This window comes from Triturus cristatus, chromosome 4_1 (genome assembly GCF_964204655.1).
Source record: "Triturus cristatus chromosome 4_1, aTriCri1.1, whole genome shotgun sequence".
Lineage (NCBI taxonomy): Eukaryota > Metazoa > Chordata > Amphibia > Caudata > Salamandridae > Triturus > Triturus cristatus.
The window spans coordinates 64,525,094-64,547,612 of NC_140585.1; the positions used below are offsets into that span (position 1 = coordinate 64,525,094).

A 22,519-nucleotide genomic window follows, 5' to 3' on the forward strand; every position below is an offset into this window, starting at 1 on the left:
AAGTAGGCGGTGAGCACTGCAGGAGGGAAGCGATTCCTCGACGGTTGGGGGAGAGGGCAGAGAGTCCTCCACAGTGGGCGGAGAGCACCGCAGGAGAGCAGAGAGTTCTTCACAGTGGGTGGAGAGCATCGCAGGAGAGCAGAGAGTCCTTCACAGTAGGCGGAAAGCATCGCAGGAGGGCAAAGAGTCCTCCACAGTGGGCGGAGAGCACCGCAGGAAGAGCAGAGAGTCCTCCACAGTGTGTGGAGAGCCTCGCAGGGAGAGCAGAGAGTCCTCCACAGTGGGCGGAGAGCACCGCAGGAGGGCAGAGAGTTCTCCCCAGTTGGCGGAGAGAACTGCAGGGAGAGCACAGAGTCCTCCATAGTGGGCGGAGAGCATCGCAGAAGGGCAGAAAGTCCTACACAGTGGGCGGAGAGCACAGCAGGAGTGCAGAGAATCCTCCACAGTGGGCGGAGAGCACCACAGGAGGGAAGAGTCTCCACAGTGGGTGGTTAGTACCGCAGGGTGAGCAGCGAGTCCTCCACAGTGGGCGGAGAGCACCGCAGGAGGGCAGAGAGTCCTCCACAGTGGGCGGAGAGCACCGCAGGAGGGCAGAGAGAGCAGCAGAGGAGTGGTAGAGACAGCACTTCAGGGGTCCAAGATAGCACTGTGGAGAGCAGATATAAAGAAGAGGGTAAAAGAGAACAGAGTGTAGAAACTAGAGAGCACAGTCAGAAGGAGGAGAGAGCACAGCAGAGACAGCAGTAAGCACAGCAGTGTAATGCACATATCACAGCAGAGACAACATACAGCACGACAGAAGAGACAGAGACCACATCAGAGGTGGTAGAGAGAGCGAGACCACAGTAGAAGTGGGAGAGAGAGAGACCACAGCAAAGGTGGTAGAGAGACAGAGCACAGGAGAGGTGGTAGAGAGACAGACCACAGCAGAGGTGGTGGAGAGACAGACCTCAGGAGAGGTGGTAGAGAGACAGACCACAGCAGAGGCGGCAAAGAGAGACCACAGCAGAGGTGGTAGAGAGAGAGACCACAGTAGAAGTGGTAGAGAGAGAGAGAGACCACAGCAGAGGTGGTGAAGAGAAAGACCACAGCAGAGGCGGCAAAGAGAGACCACAGCAGAGGTGGTAGAAAGAGACCACAGCAGAGGCGATTGAGAGAGAGAGAGAGACCACAGTAGAGAGAGAGTGGTAGAGCGAGAGAAAGACCACAGCAGAGGCAGTAGATAGAAAGACCACAGCAGAGGTGGTAGTGAGACCCCACAGCAGAAGTGGTAGAGAGAAAGACCACAGCAGAGGTGTCAAAGAGAGACCACAGTAGAAGTGGTAGAGAGAGAGAGAGACCACAACAGAGGCAGTAGATAGAGACCACCGCAGAGGCAGTAGATAGAGAGACCACAGCAGAGGTGGTAGAGAGAGATACCACAGCATAGGTGGTAGAGAAAGAGAGACCACAGCTGAGGTGGTAGAGAGACAGACCACAGGAGTGGTGATAGAGAGAGAGCGAGAACACAGCAGAGGTGGTAGAGAGAGACCACGGCAGAGGTGGTAGAGAGAGACCACAACAGAGGTGGTAGAGAGAGAGAGACCACAGCAGAGGTGGTAGAGAAAGAGAGACCACAGCAGAGGTGGTAGATAGAGAGACCACAGCTGAGGTGGTAGAGAGACAGACCACAGGAGTGGTGATAGAGAGAGAGCGAGAACACAGCAGAGGTGGTAGAGAGAGACCACGGCAGAGGTGGTAGAGAGAGACCACAACAGAGGTGGAAGAGAGAGAAAGAGAGACCGCAGCAGAGGTGGTAGAGAGAGAGATCACAGCAGAGATGGTAGAGAGACCCCACAGCAGAAGTGGTAGAGAGAAAGACCACAGCAGAGGCAGTAGATAGAGAGACCACAGCAGAGGTGGTAGAGAGAGACCACATCATATATGTTAGAGAGAGACCACAGCAGAGGTGGTAGAGAGAGAGAGACCACAGCAGAGGTGGTAGAGAAAGAGAGGCCACAGTAGAGGTGGTAAATAGAGAGACCACAGCAGAGGTGGTAGAGAGAGAGATACCACAGCAGAGGTGGTAGAGAAAGAGAGACCACAGCAGAGGTGGTAAATAGAGAGACCACAGCAGAGGTGGTAGAGAGAGAGATACCACAGCAGAGGTGGTAGAGAAAGAGAGACCACAGCAGAGGTGGTAGAGAAAGAGAGACCACAGCAGAGGTGGTAAATGGAGAGACCACAGCAGAGGTGGTAGAGAGAGAGATACCACAGCAGAGGTGGTAGAGAAAGAGAGACCACAGCAGAGGTGGTAGAGAGAGACCACGGCAGAGGTGGTAGAGCGAGACCACAACAGAGGTGGAAGAGAGAGAAAGAGAGACCGCAGCAGAGGTGGTAGAGAGAGAGCTCACAGCAGAGATGGTAGAGAGAGAGAGAGAGAGACCAGCAGAGAAGGTCAGAGAGACCAGCAGAAGAGGGCAGAGATCACAGCAGAGGAGGGCAGCGAGCGCAGCAGAGATGGATAGAAAGCGCAGCAGAGGGGGCAGAGAGCACTAGCAGAGGAGGGCAGAGAGCACCAGCAGAAGAGGGCAGAGAGCACAGCAGAGGGGCAGAGAGCGCCAGCAGAAAAGGGCAGAGAGCGCCAGCAGAGGAGGGCAGCAAAAGAGGGCAGAAAGCTCAGCAAAAGAGGGCAGAAAGCGCAACAGAGGGGGGCAGAGAGCACCAGCAGAAAAGGGCAGAGAGCGCCAGCAAAAGAGGGCAGAGAGCACAGCAGAGGAGGGCAGAGAGGGCAGCAGCAGAGGGCAGAAAGCTCAGCAAAAGAGGGCAGAAAGCGCATCAGAGGGGTCAGAGAGCACCAGCAGAAAAGGGCAGAGAGCGCCAGCAGAGGGCAGAAGAAAGCACTGCAGAGGGGTGCGGAAAACATAGCAGAACGTGTGCCAGCCGCCAGAGAGAGAGCAGAGTGACAAGAGCAGGGGAGGGCAGAGGCGGAGAGCAGAGGGGCAGAGCCTGTTTTCACTGGCACAAGCAGCATCAAGTGAACTTCGAAGGTCTCCTGTGGGTGAACCCTTGACTGACCCCAGAGTGAAGAACGCCTCCTTACCTGGAGCGGGGGTCGTGATTCCAGACTCCGAGTGAAAGTCCGGGGGAGCCTCGGCCCCTCCTGCAGGGACGGACTCGGGCAGGGCACAGAGGCAGCAATCAGTCACCTATTACCGTGCTGCGGGCAGAGGGCGGGCAGCTGGCTGTGAGGCGCTTTGTGCCACGCGCAGCGCTGTATGCGCCCCTCACTTTAGAAACAGAACAAGACGAGGAAGGAGGAACAACCCCGAAACTGGGCTGGGGTGGCCACCTGGCACAGGTGACCCCGAGACTAACAGCCTCTGGCACCCGCTGAGAGAAGGGCTCAGGAGGCTTGCAACACCGGGAGTGGGCGAGGCAGTGCACGCAGGTTGTGACACAGCCAGGCCATGGTGCCACAGGAGGCTTCCACAAGAATCTAGCGCCAAGGACAGAGTATGAGACAGTGGCGCTAGAGGAGTGACAGAGCCTAGGCACAGAAGGCATTGACAGGGCTCTTTCACAAGAATCTGGCGCCAAGGACAGAGTATGAGACAGTGGAGCTAAGAGTGACAGAGAATGGACACAGGGGCACTGACAGGGCTCTTTCACAAGCATCTAGCGCCAAGGACAGAGTATGAGACAGTGGCGCTAGAGGAGTGACAGAGACTAGGAACAGAGGGCACTGACAGGGCTCTTTCACAAGCATCTAGCGCCAAAGACAGAGTATGAGACAGTGGCGCTAGAGGAGTGACAGAGACTAGGCACAGAAGGCACTGACAGGGCTCTTTCACAAGAATCTGGCGCCAAGGACAGAGTATGAGACAGTGGCTCTAGGGGAGGGGCAGAGAATGGGTACAGAGGGCACTCACGGGGCTCTTTCCCAAGAATCCAGCGCCAAGGACAGAGTATGAGAGTTGAGACAGTGGAGCTAAGAGTGACAGAGAATGGACGCAGGGGCACTGACAGGGCTCTTTCACAAGAATCTAGCGCCAAGGACAGAGTATGCGGCAGTGGCGCTAGGGGTGTGTCAGAGAATGGGCACAGTGGGCACTGACAGGGCTCCTTCACGAGAATCTAGCGCCAAGGATAGGTTATGAGACAGTGGCGCAAGGGGAGTGACAGAGAATCGGTGCTGAGGGCACTGAGAGGGCTCTTTCACAAGAATCTAGCGCCAAGGATAGGTTATGAGACAGTGGCGCTAGGGGAGTGACAGAGAATCGGTGCTGAGGGCACTGAGAGGGCTCTTTCACAAGAATCTAGCGCCAAGGACAGAGTATAAAACAGTGGCGCTAGAGGAGTGACAGAGAATCGGTGCTGAGGGCACTGAGAGGGCTCTTTCACAAGAATCTAGCGCCAAGGATAGGTTATGAGACAGTGGCGCTAGAGGAGTGACAGAGAATCGGTGCTGAGGGCACTGAGAGGGCTCTTTCACAAGAATCTAGCGCCAAGGATAGGTTATGAGACAGTGGCGCTAGGGGAGTGACAGAGAATCGGTGCTGAGGGCACTGAGAGGGCTCTTTCACAAGAATCTAGCGCCAAGGATAGGTTATGAGACAGTGGCGCTAGGGGAGTGACAGAGAATAGGCGCAGAGGGCACTGACAGGGCTCTTTCACAAGAATATAGCGCCAAGGACAGAATCTGTGAGTGTGGCGCTAGGAGATTGACAGCGAGTAGACGCAGAGGGCATTGACAGGGCTCTTTAACAAAAATCTAGCGCCAAGGACAGTGTATGAGACAGTGGCGCTAGGGGTGTGACAGGGAATAGGCATAGAGGGCACCGAAAGGGCTCTTTCGCAAGAATTTAGCGCCTAGGACAGTGTATGAGACAGTGGCGCTAGGGGTGTGACAAAGACTAGGCGCAGAGGGCACTGGCAGGGCTCTTTCACATGGACCTAGCGCCCAGGACAGGGCCTGTGACAATGGCGCTAGGAGAGTGACAGCGAGTGGGCTCAAGGGGCTCTGGAAGGGCCCCTTACCAAGGAGCTGTAAGGGGGGCAGGGCAGTTACTCTGGTGCTAAGTGAGTGACAGAGAAAGTGTGCAAGAAGCCCTGATAGGGCGCTTTCACAAGCAGCTGCAAGGAGGGCGGGGTGGGGGACATTTTGTACCAGCAGGAAGCTAAGACAGTGATTCAGAAGGGACAGGATCCTGTGGTTACGATAATAGCGCGGAGTGAAACAGGGCAGTTGCATGTACAGAGCCTGTGACGGGGCTCTGGCGTGCCTGTGATATTGTGCAGTGGCAGGGGGCAGCGACAGGGGCAGCGACAGGGGCCGAGACATTAGGCAGAGACAGGAGCCAGTGAGAGAGCCTCTGGTGTGGCCGTTACAATGGGCGGTGGAAGGGGGCAGTGACAGGGCCTCTGACGTGGCAGTGACAGGGGGCAGTGACAGGGCCTCTGACGTGGCAGTGACGGGGGCAGTGACAGGGCCTGTGACAGGGCCTGTGGCATGGCAGTGACAGGGGGCAGTGGCAGGGCATGTGGCATGGCAGTGACAGGGGGCAGTGGCAGGGCATGTGGCATGGCAGTGACAGGGGGCAGTGGCAGGGCATGTGGCATGGCAGTGACAGGGGGCAGTGGCAGGGCATGTGGCATGGCAGTGACATTAGGCAGTGACAGGGGGCAGTGACAGGGCCTCTCACGTGGCCGTGAAATTGGCAGTGACAGGCTCTACTGCAGTCACCTGCACTCTCAGAAGACATTGGCATAGACAGAGGTATGTGCCAGGGCTGTGGCGTGGATGCCACATTGGGCAGTGACACAGCCAGTAATATAAACAATACTTAACAAGAACACCACTCTTGAAGGCCCCAGGCTGGGTCCCGCCTGTATTCGTTCACCTTGAAGTCTTGGCCAACAGCTCAACAGCGCTAGGGCGAGGGCAGGCGCATGCAATCACGTGCAGCCGCTGACTCGTGTGTGACCTTTGCATGTGTCCAGTGTCAATCAATAAAAGCTTTATTCGGAGGCAAAGCACATCCATATAAGCAAGGTACAAATACTGCAATTTTAGCTAGTTCATAAAAATTCATGTTATAACAATACATACAGAAAGATCTAACAGTTCAAAATCTTTTAGAATTAAGAATAGTTGATCATCAGAACATTTCGAGGGTAAATGAAAACCTAATTATCAGCAAAATTTAAGTAATAATATAAATTAGTTTTTGTATTTTGCGAGGTTTGATGATATACAGCTAACGATCAGAGAAACTAAATAATTAATGTTTAAAGATTTGATCTGTGCCTTAGGCAAAATTTTAAAAACATAGCAATATTAAAACAAATTGCAGGAGACTCTAACATTTGTAGGACCAGTAATGCTGGACCACATTTGCGCATTGACAATTGTTTCAGAACAGGTTTCAACCACCGTTTTCTAGGTTCAATAAAATATTTACAAAAAAAAGTAACGTGTAAAAGGGACTGTAAAGAAAGATCGTCGCAGGGACATGTGGAGAGAACCTTTGACCAGTCATTTGGGTTCGGAAAAGTAATTAGTCGGTGGAAGTTGTTAAATCTGAATCTGGTGAGTAGGAAAACATCGTAAGTTGGAAAGCAGGAGGACAAATAAGGCTCATTTTTTAAAGAAGTTTGGATTAGTAGGGAGTGCTGGACGGAAGGTTTGTTGGCTTCTGTTGTTAACCGGAGATTGTCAAGGTGTTTTAGACATTCCATTTTGAGTGATTTGCGAGATATTCTTAACATATCGTGTGGTGAGGAATAGAAATTCGGGTAACCCAAGTCATTAAGGAAATTGCGGACGAAGTTTAGCCAGGGAATTTTTTCAGAATGATCCAGTTTTTGACAGTCAATAATGATTTCTTTGGTTAGTGACGTCTTGTCTGAAGTCCAGATACGGTGCCAGAGGAGGATTGGTTGCAGACGAATGAGATCGGTTATGAATGGCATGCCAAGTTCTTGGTGGCAGGCGTAAGTAGGTGAGGATTGAGGGAGTGATAGTAAATATCTCAAGAAGGAGTTTTCTGTTTTTTGGATAGAATCTACTTGGGCCTGACCCCAGATACCCGCACCATAAATGGCAGTTGAAATGCATTTTGGGCGATAAATTTCCAGGATTCCAGTGACAGGGGGCAGTGACAGGGCCTCTGACGTGGCAGTGACGGGGGCAGTGACAGGGCCTGTGGCATGGCAGTGACCGGGGGCAGTGACGGGGGCAGTGACAGGGCCTGTGGCATGGCAGTGACAGGGGGCAGTGGCAGGGCATGTGGCATGGCAGTGACATTAGGCAGTGACATTAGGCAGTGACAGGGGGCAGTGACAGGGCCTCTCACGTGGCCGTGAAATTGGCAGTGACGGGCTCTACTGCAGTCTCCTGCACTCTCAGAAGACATTGGCATAGACAGAGGTATGTGCCAGGGCTGTGGCGTGGATGCCACATTGGGCAGTGACACAGCCAGTAATATAAAAAATACTTAACAACAACAACACTCTTGAAGGCCCCAGGCTGGGTCCCGCCTGTATTCGTTCACCTTGAAGTCTTGGCCAACAGCTCAACAGCGCTAGGGCGAGGGCAGACGCATGCAATCACGTGCAGCCGCTGACTCGTGGGTGACCTTTGCATGTGTCCAGTGAGCTTGTCAGACATTTTGGTTGGTGCTGCTGGCCATCGGTGGGACTGCCTGGATTTCCACTTCAGCCCTCTGAACTACTACCGCGCCTCGCGGCCCCCGCTTCGCGGGAGCCGCTCGAGGGACCGGGACTTTGCTGCTTGACAGTCGGGGCATTGTTGGTGTGCTGACTCCACGCTGTTAGCTCCGCCATATTGTGCTTCAGGCTGGTGAGGGGACGTTGCTGGTTACTGGCATTGCTGCGACGAACCGGCGTATTCAGGACTGCGAGGACCAGGGTGCTGCGCGCGAAGCAGAACAGCCGCACCTGGTCCTTTTCCTGACTCCTCCCCCAACACCGTTGCCCCTCACTATATGTACGTCTCCCTGCCTACACGCGCTAGCGGGACGCACGCGGGTCTCAGCACGGGGCTAAGACCGGGCAAAGAGCGGGCCCTCAGAGGCACGAGGAGACCGGATCGGACCGGGAGAATCCCTTCTTCCTGCCAGTAAACGTGAGTTTTGATTCAGACGATTGCATTATTCACCATGGCTGAGACTTTGTCCACAAATACGCCCATAATTACTGGTGGTACAAACAAAGGTACATTGGACGATTATTTTATTAAGGCTGCTGCGGCCACTGGAAAGGAGACTATGTTAGCTGAACGAAGGGCTGAGCGACGTCGGTCCATAGAATGTATAAAAAACAGGATGCTTATGGATAACCTGCTTCCTACTAGCCCTTTTGAGCTAAGTCCTCCCACTCTTACTCAGGAGGCACTAGCCACTGACAATGTTCCTATGTTGCTCCGAGACATTGAATCTCCACCTGATAAATCTAATTGTCCGCATGTTCCCACTGATTTACTTCCCTCCAGCACTCTTATTAAGGAAACTGATACGATCATTGTCCCTTCTCAATCCAAGGTTAAAGCCACTAACAAGAAGGTGGGGAGGGTTGCGGTGCCTAAAGCTCCAAGGCCCCCTCCCACTAAAAGAAGAAAGAGGCTAGGCGATCTGCCAAGGGATAAGATTAATCACTCAGATTTTGGCAAAGGACCCATTCATACTCTAGAATCTGTATCCTTGCCAAAGGTAACACCTATTTTACCTACAGTACACACCACGGCCACAAGTTCCTCTACTTTATTGGTACCTTCCTCTTCTGACCCGATCTGTCCCCCGCATTGCCTACCTAACGAGGGTCCGATGCCAGCCCCTTTTGAGGGCATCGAACAATTGATAAGGTCATTCGTCCTACCTATAATCGAAAGATTAAAAAACATTGAGCAACGCCTAGGGGATCTAGAATCGGCTATCACTAAACACGCGGGGGCACTTAAAGACCATGTACATCCAGTTCTGCCCCCCCCCCCCGTGGTACCAGTGTCATCCCCTATCCACACCAGGAAAGACGATATGGTTGGTCTTGATAGCCAGTCTATGGCCAAATCTTCCAATATAGCCCACTACCACCAAGTACAAAATGATGTGGGTGAATCGATAAAGGAAGTACCAGACCCTATCCTAGGAATGATTCCAAATGTGAGGGGTGGCAATCATCCCCCACTTAGGGCAAGAGACCGACCAAGGCATCAAGTTGACTTACCCCCAGAAGCAGTCCCATATGTGGTAGTGCTCACAAGAGTCCCGCTTCTGGAAAAGGGCAAAAAGGAAGGCTTCCATGAGCTTAAAAATAAAACCATGCATTGGCTCATGCTAAATAGGCCCCTTCCCTTTAATGTCAACGGGGAGATATTACATGTCCGGAGACTCCCTTGGTTGGGTTGTAGAAACAAGGATATCGAGGGGGACATAATTATCATTAATTTTAGAGACCCCAGAGCAGTTACCCACATTCTTGACTATCCTCTGGGTAACACTTGTGGGTCCATTAAACCCCGCGAACTGTTATACTTTTATCCAAGACCTCCAGTCTTTCATAATGCATATCCTAGGGCCCTGGCCCGAATGCCGACACACCCCTTTGCCTTCTCTGTACCCTCTGACAACCATTATTATACTTATGCACCCATTTCCGCGGGTCATGAAAACGTACCAGATTTGGTCACAGTGCCGCTCGGGAGCCACCGACATGGCCCTAGGAGGGCGAACTACAGATTACCATTTACCCCCCTGGAAGTCACAAACAGATTCGATGCCCTATCAGGCGTTGATGATTGCGATTGACAGAGGAGTCTCTCTAACAACGGGCCCAGTACTCTGGAGTACCAGGTTGTGGATACTGATCTGACTCCCCCACTGCAGATTTCTTTCCCGCAACAATCCACTCCCTCTGGGCTAGCTCTATTTTTACCTGATCCCTACGTATCGCCCCACGAACACGTCTCTGTGTTTGCAGAGGGATCAGCTACAAATCCCCCCCCGTCCCGCATTCGGGGGGGAGAGGAAAAATGCGGTGGGTGGGCACTTACTAAGACAGATCCTCCCGACACAGGTTGTCCCAGCCAGGGAACGCTCTGATACCGGGGTTCGGGCCCCCTCAGGGCCAGCACAAAGTATTCCCGACGAGATTGTTATAAGTACAGATAAGGTTTTGAGGTCATTAGAAATCCTATCTTGGAACATTGCTGGGTTGCCCAACAAGTTAGATTGTAGTGAATGGGCAACCTTCATAAAGAAATATGATATATGCATGTTCCAGGAGACGTGGGCTAGAGAGAACTATTGCTTCCCTGGGTTTGCAACCTTCAATGTCTTAGCCAGATGGGGAGGGAAGGGACGTCCGTCCGGTGGTTTGTCAATATGGATTGGCTCCCATCTTGGCTGCAAGGCCGAGATTGTAGAAACCAACTCAGTTGACATCTTGTGTGTGGTCTTACGTTGGCCCACTGGGATGGGCCTAACACTGGTAAACGTATATTCCAGACTGGCCGGAGTCGCGGGCACTTCAGGGACAATGGAGGACTTGGTGACATTCCTTGATTCTCTCTCTAGTTCAGTAACACTCCTGGTTGGAGGTCACTTCAACATCCAGTACGAACCATTCCCGATTCACCTAGATGGGCTTAGTAGTGAGGAGGATGATCTCTGGGATATTCCAAGTATTGCGGGTCCGCCGGTTAGGTCATCCTCACCACTCCTACTCCAAATAATAACAATGACCCTTGCAAACTCACTTAGAGCTTGCAATGGCAGGTTCAAAGGGGACACACCTCCGCAACCAACTTTCAATAGACTAGGCCAGGAGTCCCGGATAGATTACATATTGATCAAACTTCAGGACTGGAAACTAGTTTTAGATTTTAAAATAGCCCCCAGGCTGGACAGCGACCACAATGGCCTGATCCTCTCCCTGGCTGTTGACGGATTTCTTAATGCTGCTGTCCCAGAAAATAGAGTATGCGCCCCAAGTCTAACCTTATCTAGCAACAGGCGAAGAATAAGGTGGGACAAACTCTCAGAAAAACCAAACTGCATTAGGACCATCTATGAGCTAGTGGCATCAGCCCTTGAAAAGGTGGGAAGACTTCTCCCACTACTGCCCTCGCCTGACGGGTGCCTCTCTCTTGGGGACATTCATCTGACCCTGTGCAATAACCTCGCTGAGGTTTTGAACCCTGTGGTCCGGGACAGGAAAGTGAGGAGAGAAAGAACCTCATGGTTCAATGCCAGCTGTAGGAAAGCCAAGGCAGACCTTCTCCAGGCATTTAAAAGTAAGGAGGTCTCCTCGGTAATTAGGGAAAAGCGGGCTGCTTACAAGCTCCTCCTTGAAAATGCCAAAATAGACTGGGACTGGGAGAATTGGTCAGAAATGACATCTGCACTTAAAATCAGAGACCCAAGGAAATTCTGGCAAATAGTCAAACATGGCTCAGTTGAGCCTGTTATGGCTATAGAGGGAAACATCGCGCCTGAAGTGTGGGAGGAACATTTTTCATCGCTCTACAGTGTAGCTGGGCTGGACCACCTAGGAACTCAGGTTGGGGCAATAGCCGCCCTAACCATTGATAACTCTTCCGTGATGGGAGACTTTAATTTGGAGGAATTGGAAATGGCAATTACTCACCTTTCCTCGGGAAAAGCGCCAGGTCTTGACAAGCTTCCAGGCGACCTTCTAAAGCACGAGGTTAGAATCTGGGCCCCCTACCTCTTGGTATTGTTTAATGCCATCGCCCACGGTATGGCGGTCCCCCCCACTTGGCTTGGGGCGGAGATCGTGCCTATTTTTAAAAGGGGCTCACCTCTACTCCCGGCCAATTACAGACCGATCAGTCTGATAGACGTCCCTCAGAAGCTTTTTGCGAGGCTTCTGTTGGATCGTCTCTTGGACTGGATCGAAGATAGGGACATCTTGAGCCCCCTCCAGGCTGGGTTTCGGCAAAAGACTTCTACCATAGACCAGGTCTTCAGGCTGTCCCTTTTATACTGGAAAACAATACAGTTGGAGGGTGGCAGCCTCTATACTGTATTTGTGGACCTAAGGGCGGCCTTCGACCTGGTTCCACGTGGTAAGCTGTGGGAAGTGCTGGCTAGAGCCGGGGTGCCAGGTGATCTTTTGTCAATGATCATCCGCCTCCATACCAATACCTATGCTCAAGTGAGGTGTGGTAGGCATGGCGCCCTATCAAACAAGTTTCCCGTTGACAGAGGGGTAAGACAGGGGTGTGTACTTGCACCGACCCTGTTCTGCCTCTTCGTCAACGGGGTTATTGATCACCTTAACGAGGTCCCCAATTCCAACGTCCCAAAGCTGGCGGGAAGGAGGGTTCCGGCAATTATGTTTGCGGACGATACCCTCCTTCTCTCCAAGTCGCCGATGAGAATACAGCGTGTGTTAGATGGCTTTGGGGACTTCTGTAGAGAGCACGGATTGGAGATTAACACTCTAAAGACCAAATTTATGGCCTTCAATCCGCCACCCAGGTTTCACCGTATCCCACGCATAGGGAATAATACGCTAGAACGAGTCAACACCTTTGAATATCTTGGTGTAACCCTTAATGAGAAAATGGGGTGGGGTCCGCACCAGGAGAAAGCAAGGCTGAAACTAGCGCAACATGTGGGTGGGATACTAAGGATGGTGGGGAAGAATAGGTCGACCCTCAAACCCATAGGCCCTCCGCTCCACATCTACAGGGTGCAAGCCAGAGGAGCCGTTATTTATGCCAGCGAATTATGGGGTCATAAAGTCTTGTCTAGTCTGACAAAAGAGGAGAATAGGTTTCTTAGGTGTCTAGTAGCCCTTCCTCCAAGCACACCCCTAGTGCCATTAAGACTTGACCTAGGCATTAGACCCCTGGAAGAAGAATTGGCGCTCCGCCCTCTGATCTATTGGCGTAGATTGTGGGCCGTGCCCGAATTGATTCATTACAGACAGGGCTTGCAGGAAGCCCTTAGTCTTCCAAATTCGGGGAACATTGCCTGGTTTAAATTTGTAAGGAACAGTCTGGTGGGCTTAGGCCTTGATGCACTTTGGAACGACCCCCTGGATGCTTGCCCCAGGCTTCCAAAAAAGGTTCTAACCAAATTGTATTATAATTCCAAGGCTCCCACATTCCGACCTTCTATAACCCTAGGGACTCTAACGCATCAATTCCTCTGTATTAAAAATGCCTACAGTTTGGAACTAATCCTGGACAATATTTACCCTGTACTAATTAGGAAGCTTTATCTACAATGGAGGCACGGGTCTTTGCCAATACGTGCACTCACTAGTCATTGGTCTGTGTCTGCACCCAGTACTTGCCCGGCATGCAGAGTAAGCGACGAAACCGAGCTGCACATTATATTTTTTTGTCCGGGCCACAGTGAGGCGCGCAGAAAATGGATCATTCCCGTTTGTAGGAATTTGGGTTTTACTAGGTGTCATGAAGCCTTCAGAATTCTCAAGAGTGAAATGGCTGCTCACATTGTGTTTGCTGTGGCCAAATTTCTGGGGGCTTTCTGGCATACGAGAAAACGGTACCTGAAAATGCTAACCTGATTAAACTTGCACTGGGTTAAATTGTACACGATTTTATGTAATTAGCAGACATATAGCTGTCCTGGTGTTTTAATGTTGCAACCATTTTTAACTACTTTTTAACTACCCAATGTATGGTTTTAAACGTTTTTATATTCTTATTTTATGTACCTTTTATGGAGATTTTCTCCTAAATAAAGTTCTTTTGACTTGCTTGTCAGACATTTCAGTGCCTAGCGTGTGGCACTGTGGGAGACAGGGTATCGCAAGTTAATAAAGCATGGTAACGAGATACGTCACGGAAATGAGTCCTCTGAGCAGCGGGACAGAGTCTAGCCTGCCTTAAAATAGTCCAGAATGCAAAGCGCTCCGGGCCACAAGTCCAGGGCGAGCCAAGGGGACACTCGAGGACTCACAAGTACTGAGGCAGCGTGGCAGGTCTGACATGACGCACGCACGCACACTCACACACACACAGGGCCGGAGCTAGGCATGGGCAGTGTGGGCAGCTCTGACATGACGCACGCACGCACACTCACACACACACACAGGGCCGGAGCTAGGCATGGGCAGTGTGGGCAGCTGCCCAGGGCCCCGCGGCCCTCTAACTAAGACGGGGCCCCCACGAGGCCATCATCCTTTTGAAAATGTGCCATTGTACTACTTAAAGGTGGGAAGCGCCCCCCTCGGGGTGTGGAACCGTGGTGCAGCACGAGGCGGAGGCGGAGGGGGGGGGGGGAGGGGGGGCTCACCTGGACCCCGGTGCCATGGGCTGAAGGGGAGGTATGACCCCCGCGTCCCTTCAGCTGTGGCAGACTGGGCAGGGCAGGGTTTGGGGCCCTGATCGGCTGTCCTTTGCTGGCAGCTCTTTCCCTTTCCTAATCGCCGCATCTGCGTGGTAATGGCGGAGGCTTGAACTGGGTGAGGTGTGAAGTGAGCCCCGCCCTGCATGAATGAAACACAGAGCAGGGGTCACAACACAGAGGGACCTCACGCACGACGGGCGCCGCTCACTTCCAGTGAGGGGAAAGGGAGACGAGCAGGAAACGGAGAGAGCTGGTTATTCTGTTATTTTTTTGCAACTCTGTTATATATATTTTTTCAAACAAGTCTGTTCATCCATAAGAAACGAAAACAGAGTTAAACATAAACAGTGACTCCAGTTGAATATAAGCGCTTGGCGTTTTTTTATTTTAATGTAATTTACATGAAAAAAGGAATAATGAAACATTGGGTCGGTAAAAGAATAGTGGAGAGCACATTGAGTTGGTAGCAGGGAAGGAGGGAAGGAGGGGTGACCCCACAGCCATCCTCACCACCCCGAGGGGAGCGCAACGACCCCGCCAAGATGCACCCAAACTATATAACCTCTCAAACCACACCCCATTCCTTGTTGTACACACCTGGAAAGGGAGCACCACTCCCCAGCACCATGATTGTTCATATCTGAAATCCCCAATTCCAGTGTCCTGGGTACATCTAAGAAGGCCGGGTGCTCTCTTTTGCTTTTAATAGAAGTATTGAGGGAGAGGCACATCTGGAAGGGGTTCGGCAAACAAAAGATAGAAGAGGTGGGGGAGATGACGGAGTACAGCACAGAGGAGCGAGCTGAGATATATAGAACAAGACGCGTAAGGAAAGGGAGGTGGGGAAGGAGTGATGTGGTGATGTGAGTGTAATGGCGGAAGCAATGAGAGAAGGGAGGAATGTTGGTGAGGTAAAAGGAATACATGCAAATGAGAAATGTCAGAGGCTTGGGGAGAGAGGGAGGATGGAAGGGGAGAGAATGTTGTAAAGTAACAAGAGCGGGGGTGCAACTCAAAATGATGGGGACCTCGCTGCAGAATGTGATAATGGGCCCCGGAGTCTCCCACATGTCACAGATATTCATTGGCCCTGGGCTGGGGCCCCTGAAGTGTTGTGGGCCCATCAGTGCTGCAGGGGCCTGTATTGTGTCCTGGTACATGACGTGAAGCAAGGTAAAGGCCAGGGAGAAGAGGGATAAATAGCAGCGCATGAAGGGGAGAGGTGGAAGCTTGAGGGGCAGATACAGCGGATTGAGGGTAGAGGGGAGAGAGACATAAAATATGAAGATTTGAGCATTTGAGCATGGAGGGGAGAGTTGGCCATAAAGGGGGGGGAGCAGTGAACAAAGTTAAGGCTGGAGAGTAAGGGGAAAGGTGATAGGAAGTGCTTGGATTGAAGAGGTAAGTATAGAAGACGCAGAACCATCAGGAGAACTTACGTGTCATGGAGAGAGTATGGTGAGTGTGGGATGTAAGAGGGCAGGACAACCAAGAGCAGGTAAGAGGCAGGGAAAAAGTATATTTCAGAGAGGTAGAACCAGTGAGAGAAGGTTGGAGGCTGCAGAGAGATGAGAGGTGAAGGGTTCAGCAGGCAGCTAAGAGGTGGGTGTAAAAAGGCAAAACTAGTGAGAAAGATAAGAGACATTAGTAGAGATAAAGTGAAATGTAGAGCATGAAAGGGAGACGTGCATGAAGGAGGCAGAAACAGTGAGACGAGGTGAGGCAGGGGGCTCACAGAGGAGAGGTGGATGTAAAGGGGACAGACCAGCAACAAAACGTTAGGAGGCCAGAGGGAGAAATGAGAGGTGAAGGGCAATGCATGGGTGGGGCGTGCAGATGTAAGAGAGGGAGGACAATCAAGAATTACACAGAGAAGAGAAAGGGGATGGTGAGAGGTGGATGTAGAAGGCCAGAATCAGGGAGAAAAGTAAGAGGCATTGGGAGAGATGAGGCAAACAGCATGGAGGAGAAAAGTGGATATAAGAGGGACATAACAAGAAAGAGAAGAAACAAAGCTGGCGATGGCAAAGAGATTGATGTCAAAGGGGCAGAATCCACAAAATAAGGTTTGAGGAAGAGACGAGAATGGGAGTAGAGCATGGATGGAAATAGGGGGTGTAAGTGGCAAACTCAGTGGGAAACAATTAGAGTGTTCAGGAGGATGAAAATGTAGAGAAGATGTAAATGGGGCAGAGCCGGTGAAAAAGGTTATAAGGCTGTGGAAGAGATGAGCTGTGAAGGTAGTGTATGTATAAAGGTCATGGCTATAAGAGAGACAGAACCAGCAAGCGTACATAGGCAGAGTGGCAAGAGAGAGAAGTGGATGGAAGGGAGAAAAACCACCAAGAGACAGAGGTGAGATGCAGAACCAGAGAGGAGGGGAAGGCGGATGTTAGATGTGCAGAACCAGCAAGAGAAAGATAAAGGCTCGGTGAGAGATTAGAGATGAAGAGTAGATCAGGGAGGTAGAGTTTGATGTAAAAAGGGTCGAATCAGCAAGAGGAGAAAGGGGAGAGGTGTATGCAATCAATCAATCAATCAAGACATTTATAGAGCGCACTACCTACCCGTAGGGTCTCAAGGCGCTGGGGGGGGGGGGTGCCGCTACTGTTCGAACAGCCAGGTCTTAAGCTTCTTCCTGAAGGAGGGGTGGTCTTGGGTCAGGCGCAGGTCGGCCGGGAGGGAGTTCCAGGTCTTGGCGGCCAGGTAGGAGAAGGACCTTCCTCCTGTAGTGGCTCTGCGGATGCGTGGGACGGCGGCGAGGGCGTGGCTGGCAGAACGGAGGTGGCGTTTGGGAGCGTAGAAGTTGATGCGGTTGTTGAGGTAGCTCGGGCCTTGATCGTGGAGAGCTTTGTGTGCGTGGGTAAGGAGGCGGAAGGTGATTCTCTTGTTGACCGGGAGCCAGTGCAGGTCTCTTAGGTGTCCGGAGATGTGGCTGTGTCGTGGGATGTCGAGGATGAGTCTGGCTGAGGCGTTCTGGATGCGCTGGCGTCTCTTCTGGATCTTGGCGGTGGTTCCGGCGTAGAGTGCGCTGCCGTAGTCCAGTCGGCTGGTGACGAGGGCCTGGGTGACGGTCTTCCTGGTCTCTGCGGGGATCCACCAGAAGATCTTCCGAAGCATGCGCAGGATGTTGAAGCACGACGAGGAGACGGCGTTGACTTGCCTGGTCATGGAGAGGGAGGAGTCCAGGATGAAACCCAGGTTGCGTGCGTGGTCCGTCGGTTTGGGTGCGGGGCCTAGGGCGGGGGGCCACCAGGAGTCGTCCCAAGCGGAGGGCGAGGAGCCCAGGATGAGGACCTCCGTCTTATCTGAGTTCAGTTTCAGGCGGCTCGTCGTCATCCACTCGGCTACCTCTCTCATCCCTTCGAGCAGGTTGGCTCTGGCGGCGGCGGGGTCGTTAGTCAGGGAGAGGATCAGCTGGGTGTCGTCGGCGTAGGAGATTATGTTGAGGTTGTGTTGGCGTGCGATGGCCGCGAGGGGGCTCATGTAGACGTTGAAGAGAGTAGGGCTCAGCGAGGATCCTTGAGGGACGCCGCAGATGACTTCGGTGGCCTCTGACTTGTACGGTGGTAGGCGGACTCTTTGTGTTCTTCCGTCGAGGAAGGAGACGATCCATCCCAGTGCCTTCTCCTGGATTCCGACGTTGCTGAGGCGCTGCACTAGGGTGCGGTGGCAGACCGTGTCGAAGGCCGCGGAGAGGTCTAGGAGGATGAGGGCCGCTGTTTCTCCGTTGTCCATCAGGGCTCGGATGTCGTCAGTGGCGGCGATGAGGGCGGTCTCGGTGCTGTGGTTGGCACGGAATCCCGACTGCGATGGGTCGAAGGATCCGTTCGTCTCGAGGAAGGCGGCCAGCTGTTTGTTGACGGTCTTTTCGATGACTTTGGCTGGAAACGGGAGTAGAGAGATGGGGCGGTAATTCTTGAGTTCGGTGGGGTCTGCTGTGGGTTTCTAGAGTAGAGCGCTGAGTTCGGCGTGCTTCCAGCTCTCGGGGAAGGTGGCGGTGTCGAATGAGGTGTTGATGATGTCCCGCAGGTGGGGTGCGATGACAGCGTCGGCTTTGTTGAAGACGTGGTGAGGGCAGGGGTCGGTCGGAGATCCGGAGTGGATGGAGTTCATCATGTGGACGGTGTCTTCGGTGTTGACTGGGGTCCAGGCGCGGAGGGTGGTGGTGGGTGGCGTTGCTGTGGTTGTGGCGTGCGTCGGTTGAGTGCTGAAGCTGTTGTGTATGTCTGCGATTTTGTCGTGGAAGTAGGAGGCGAGGGAGTTGCAGAGGTCTTGCGATGGGGTGATGTCGTTGTTTCCGGCGTTGGGGTTGGAGAGCTCTTTCACGATGTTGAAGAGTTCCTTGCAGTTGTGTGCGTTGTTGTCCAGCCGGTCCTTGAATGCAGTTTTCTTGGCGGTGCGGATCAATTGGTGGTGTTTCCGGGTGGCGAGCTTGAGGGTGGTCCTGTTGTCCGGCGTGGGTTCCTTTCTCCAGGCTTTCTCGAGGGCTCGGCAGTTCTTCTTGGAGCTCTTGAGTTCGTCGGTGAACCATGGGGCTCTCTTATTGCCGGGTCTGCTGGGCGGGATCCTCAGAGGGGCGAGTTCGTCTGCGCATTTGCTGATCCACTTCGAGAGGTTGTCGGCGGCCTGGCTGGGGTTCGCTGAGCTGGCCGGAGGGTGCTGGCTCAGGGAAGCGGCGAGCTGGTCGGCTGTGATCTTGTTCCAGCTTCTTCGGGCAACCTGTTGCTGGTGGTGGTGGATCGTCGTTCTACTGAAGGTGAAGTGGATGCATCTGTGGTCCGTCCAGTGGAGTTCTGTGGCGTGGCTGAAGGCGATGTCTTTGCTGGATGAGAAGATGGCGTCGAGTGTGTGTCCGGCGAGGTGGGTGGGTGTGGATACCAGCTGCTTGAGTCCAAGGTTGGCGAGGTTGTCGAGCAGGGTGCTGGTATTGCAGTCGTTGTTGTTCTCCAGGTGGAAGTTGAAGTCCCCTAGGAGGATGTAGTCAGCGGAGGGGAGGGCGTGCGGGCTGACGAAGTCGGCGATGTCCTCGCTGAATTGAGTGCGTGGTCCCGGAGGTCGGTAGATCAAGGTGCCTCTGAGGGTGGTCTTCGGGTCGTTGTGAATCTGGAAATGCAGGTGTTCGGCGGAGGGTGGGGTGTTGTCAGTGCTGGTCGTGATGCGGATGGTGTTCTTGTGGATGATGGCGATGCCTCCTCCCACCTGGTTGGCGTTGCGGTCCCTCCGGGTGATCTTGTAGCCTTCTGGGATGGCGATGGCGATGTCGGGTGCTGAGGAGGCGTTCATCCAGGTCTCCGTGATGAAGGCAACGTCAGGGGCTGTGGCGTCTAGGAGGTTCCAGAGTTCGATGGCGTGTCTGTGGATGGAGCGGGTGTTGAGCAGGATACACTTGAGGGGGTTGCTGCTGGTGTTCGGCTTGGCAGGTGCTGGTGCCGGGCAGGTCCGGATACAGGTGAACTTACAGGCGAGGCAGCTGAAGGGCCCGTGGGTGTGCTTCGGGGTAGCTCGATAGCATCCCTGGGTCCTGCCGGTGTTGAGTGCGATGAGGGTGGCGGCGGTGTACGTCAGGCGGTTCGGTCGGGGTCCTCGTGGGCCAGGGGTTCGGGCGCTGGGCGCGGGCCAGGCACGGACGGGCGCATACGGGCTTACCTTTGGCGCACCTTCGGCGCACAATCGGCGCGCCCGCTGCGCGTGCACGCTGCGCGTTCGCACGGTCGCCATATATGGCGAAGTGCGCGGGTGGGCGGAGCAGCTGGGAGGCAGGAGCGGGGAGGGTACAGAAAGAAAAAAGGGGCGGGGTCAGCGGTGGTGGCGGGAAGCGGGGAGCGGGGAGGGATGAGGCGGGCGGCTGAAGGAACTGGCAACACAGGCAAGAATGGGGGACAAAAGTACAAGTTAACAACAAAAACAAATCACAATACAGTCAGAGGCAGAGGCACAGGGCAAGAAGCGAGCAGAGACCACGCCGCTCGAAGTCAGGGGGCGTGGTCACGCGGCGGAGCCGGGGCAGCGAAGCAGAGGCTGGAAGGCACACGCAGCAGCTGGTGGCCGTGCGGCGCGGGGGTGTCCTAGAACTAGGTCACACTCACCTGCGTCGCACGGTCGCCATATATGGCCAAGTGCGCGGGTGGGCGGAGCAGCTGGGAGGCGGGAGCGGGGAGGGTACAGAAAGAAAAAAGGGGCGGGGTCAGCGGTGGTGGCGGGAAGCGGGGAGCGGGGAGGGATGAGACGGGGCGGCTGAAGGAACTGGCAACACAGGCAAGAATGGGGGACAAAAGTACAAGTTAACAACAAAAACAAATCACAATACAGTCAGAGGCAGAGGCACAGGGCAAGAAGCGAGCAGAGACCACGCCGCTCGAAGTCAGGGGGCGTGGTCACGCGGCGGAGCCAGGGCAGCGAAGCAGAGGCTGGAAGGCACACGCAGCAGCTGGTGGCCGTGCGGCGCGGGGGTGTCCTAGAACTAGGTCACACTCACCTGCGTCGCACGGTCGCCATATATGGCCAAGTGCGCGGGTGGGCGGAGCAGCTGGGAGGCGGGAGCGGGGAGGGTACAGAAAGAAAAAAGGGGCGGGGTCAGCGGTGGTGGCGGGAAGCGGGGAGCGGGGAGGGATGAGACGGGGCGGCTGAAGGAACTGGCAACACAGGCAAGAATGGGGGACAAAAGTACAAGTTAACAACAAAAACAAATCACAATACAGTCAGAGGCAGAGGCACAGGGCAAGAAGCGAGCAGAGACCACGCCGCTCGAAGTCAGGGGGCGTGGTCACGCGGCGGAGCCAGGGCAGCGAAGCAGAGGCTGGAAGGCACACGCAGCAGCTGGTGGCCGTGCGGCGCGGGGGTGTCCTAGAACTAGGTCACACTCACCTGCGTCGCACGGTCGCCATATATGGCCAAGTGCGCGGGTGGGCGGAGCAGCTGGGAGGCGGGAGCGGGGAGGGTACAGAAAGAAAAAAGGGGCGGGGTCAGCGGTGGTGGCGGGAAGCGGGGAGCGGGGAGGGATGAGACGGGGCGGCTGAAGGAACTGGCAACACAGGCAAGAATGGGGGACAAAAGTACAAGTTAACAACAAAAACAAATCACAATACAGTCAGAGGCAGAGGCACAGGGCAAGAAGCGAGCAGAGACCACGCCGCTCGAAGTCAGGGGGCGTGGTCACGCGGCGGAGCCGGGGCAGCGAAGCAGAGGCTGGAAGGCACACGCAGCAGCTGGTGGCCGTGCGGCGCGGGGGTGTCCTAGAACTAGGTCACCGGGCGGGGGCAGCAAGAGAAGACTAAAGGAAAGGGGAGAAGGAAAAGGCATAGCTGTATTTAGGATGGCATAACACGCACAGACGATAAACACTGGGTGGAGACTTGAGAGGTGAAGAGTAGGACAGGGAAGAGAGATGGGAATGTAAGAGGGGCAGAATCAGCAAGTGAATATGAGAGAAAAGGTGAAAAGATGAGAGGTAAAGAGTAGAGCATGGAAGTATGAGGGCCAAGATCAATGTAAGAGTGGCAGTACCAGAGAGAAAAGGTAAGAGGCTTGGGGATTGGGAAAAGAAGAGACGTTCAGAGGAGAGCATGCATAGCGAGGTGGATGCAAGAGGGGCTGAACCAGCAAGAGAAGAGGTAAAAAGTCAAGCACAGAGGAGAGAGGTGGATGTAAATGTGCAGGATGTGAGGTAAAAGCGAACTAGCATGTGCTTCTAAGTACATGGAGACTCCTGCCAAAGTTTGCAATTACCTGTCTCTTTATTTTCCAAGTACAACATTTGTCTTAGATTTGCGGTGTGTGCCATCCTTCACAAAGGTTTGTGATCTTGAACTATCTTCACATGTCTGTGGGATTGCAGCCTGCTCTCTGTGCACTCCTATTCAAATGTGACTTTTTTATTAAATCTAGTTCCCAGTTGGGACCCTTTCCTGCCCATTTCATGAATGGATATCTGAAGATCACTGCCCCTGCTCTGACCTCCATTTGCAATATTGCCCTTGCCTCGTCATCTGTCCTCACCATGTAGGGAAAAAACCCCAAAAAGCTGCATTTGTTTCTCTGTTCAAATACCCTTCAGCAGGTTCGAAGCATCTCAGCATCTTCTAACAACTCTTTACTGCCTTTTTCAGAAAAATCCTTGAAAAAGAAGTCAACTGATAAATCTCTTTCATAGGAACTAATTTACTTATTGA

At 53.4% G+C, this 22,519-nt stretch overlaps 1 protein-coding gene across 1 annotated transcript in view; it reads right to left on the reverse strand.

Annotated features, from left to right (window-relative positions):
* LOC146839533 (glycerol kinase-like) overlaps positions 1-3,394 on the reverse strand; it is an 88,009-nt gene extending 84,615 nt beyond the window's left edge. The window contains exon 1 of the mRNA XM_085651592.1: positions 3,083-3,394. The gene's annotated coding sequence lies outside the window, so the exon portion shown is untranslated. The remainder of the gene's footprint in view (positions 1-3,082) is intronic.
* Positions 3,395-22,519: the final 19,125 nt, after the last annotated feature.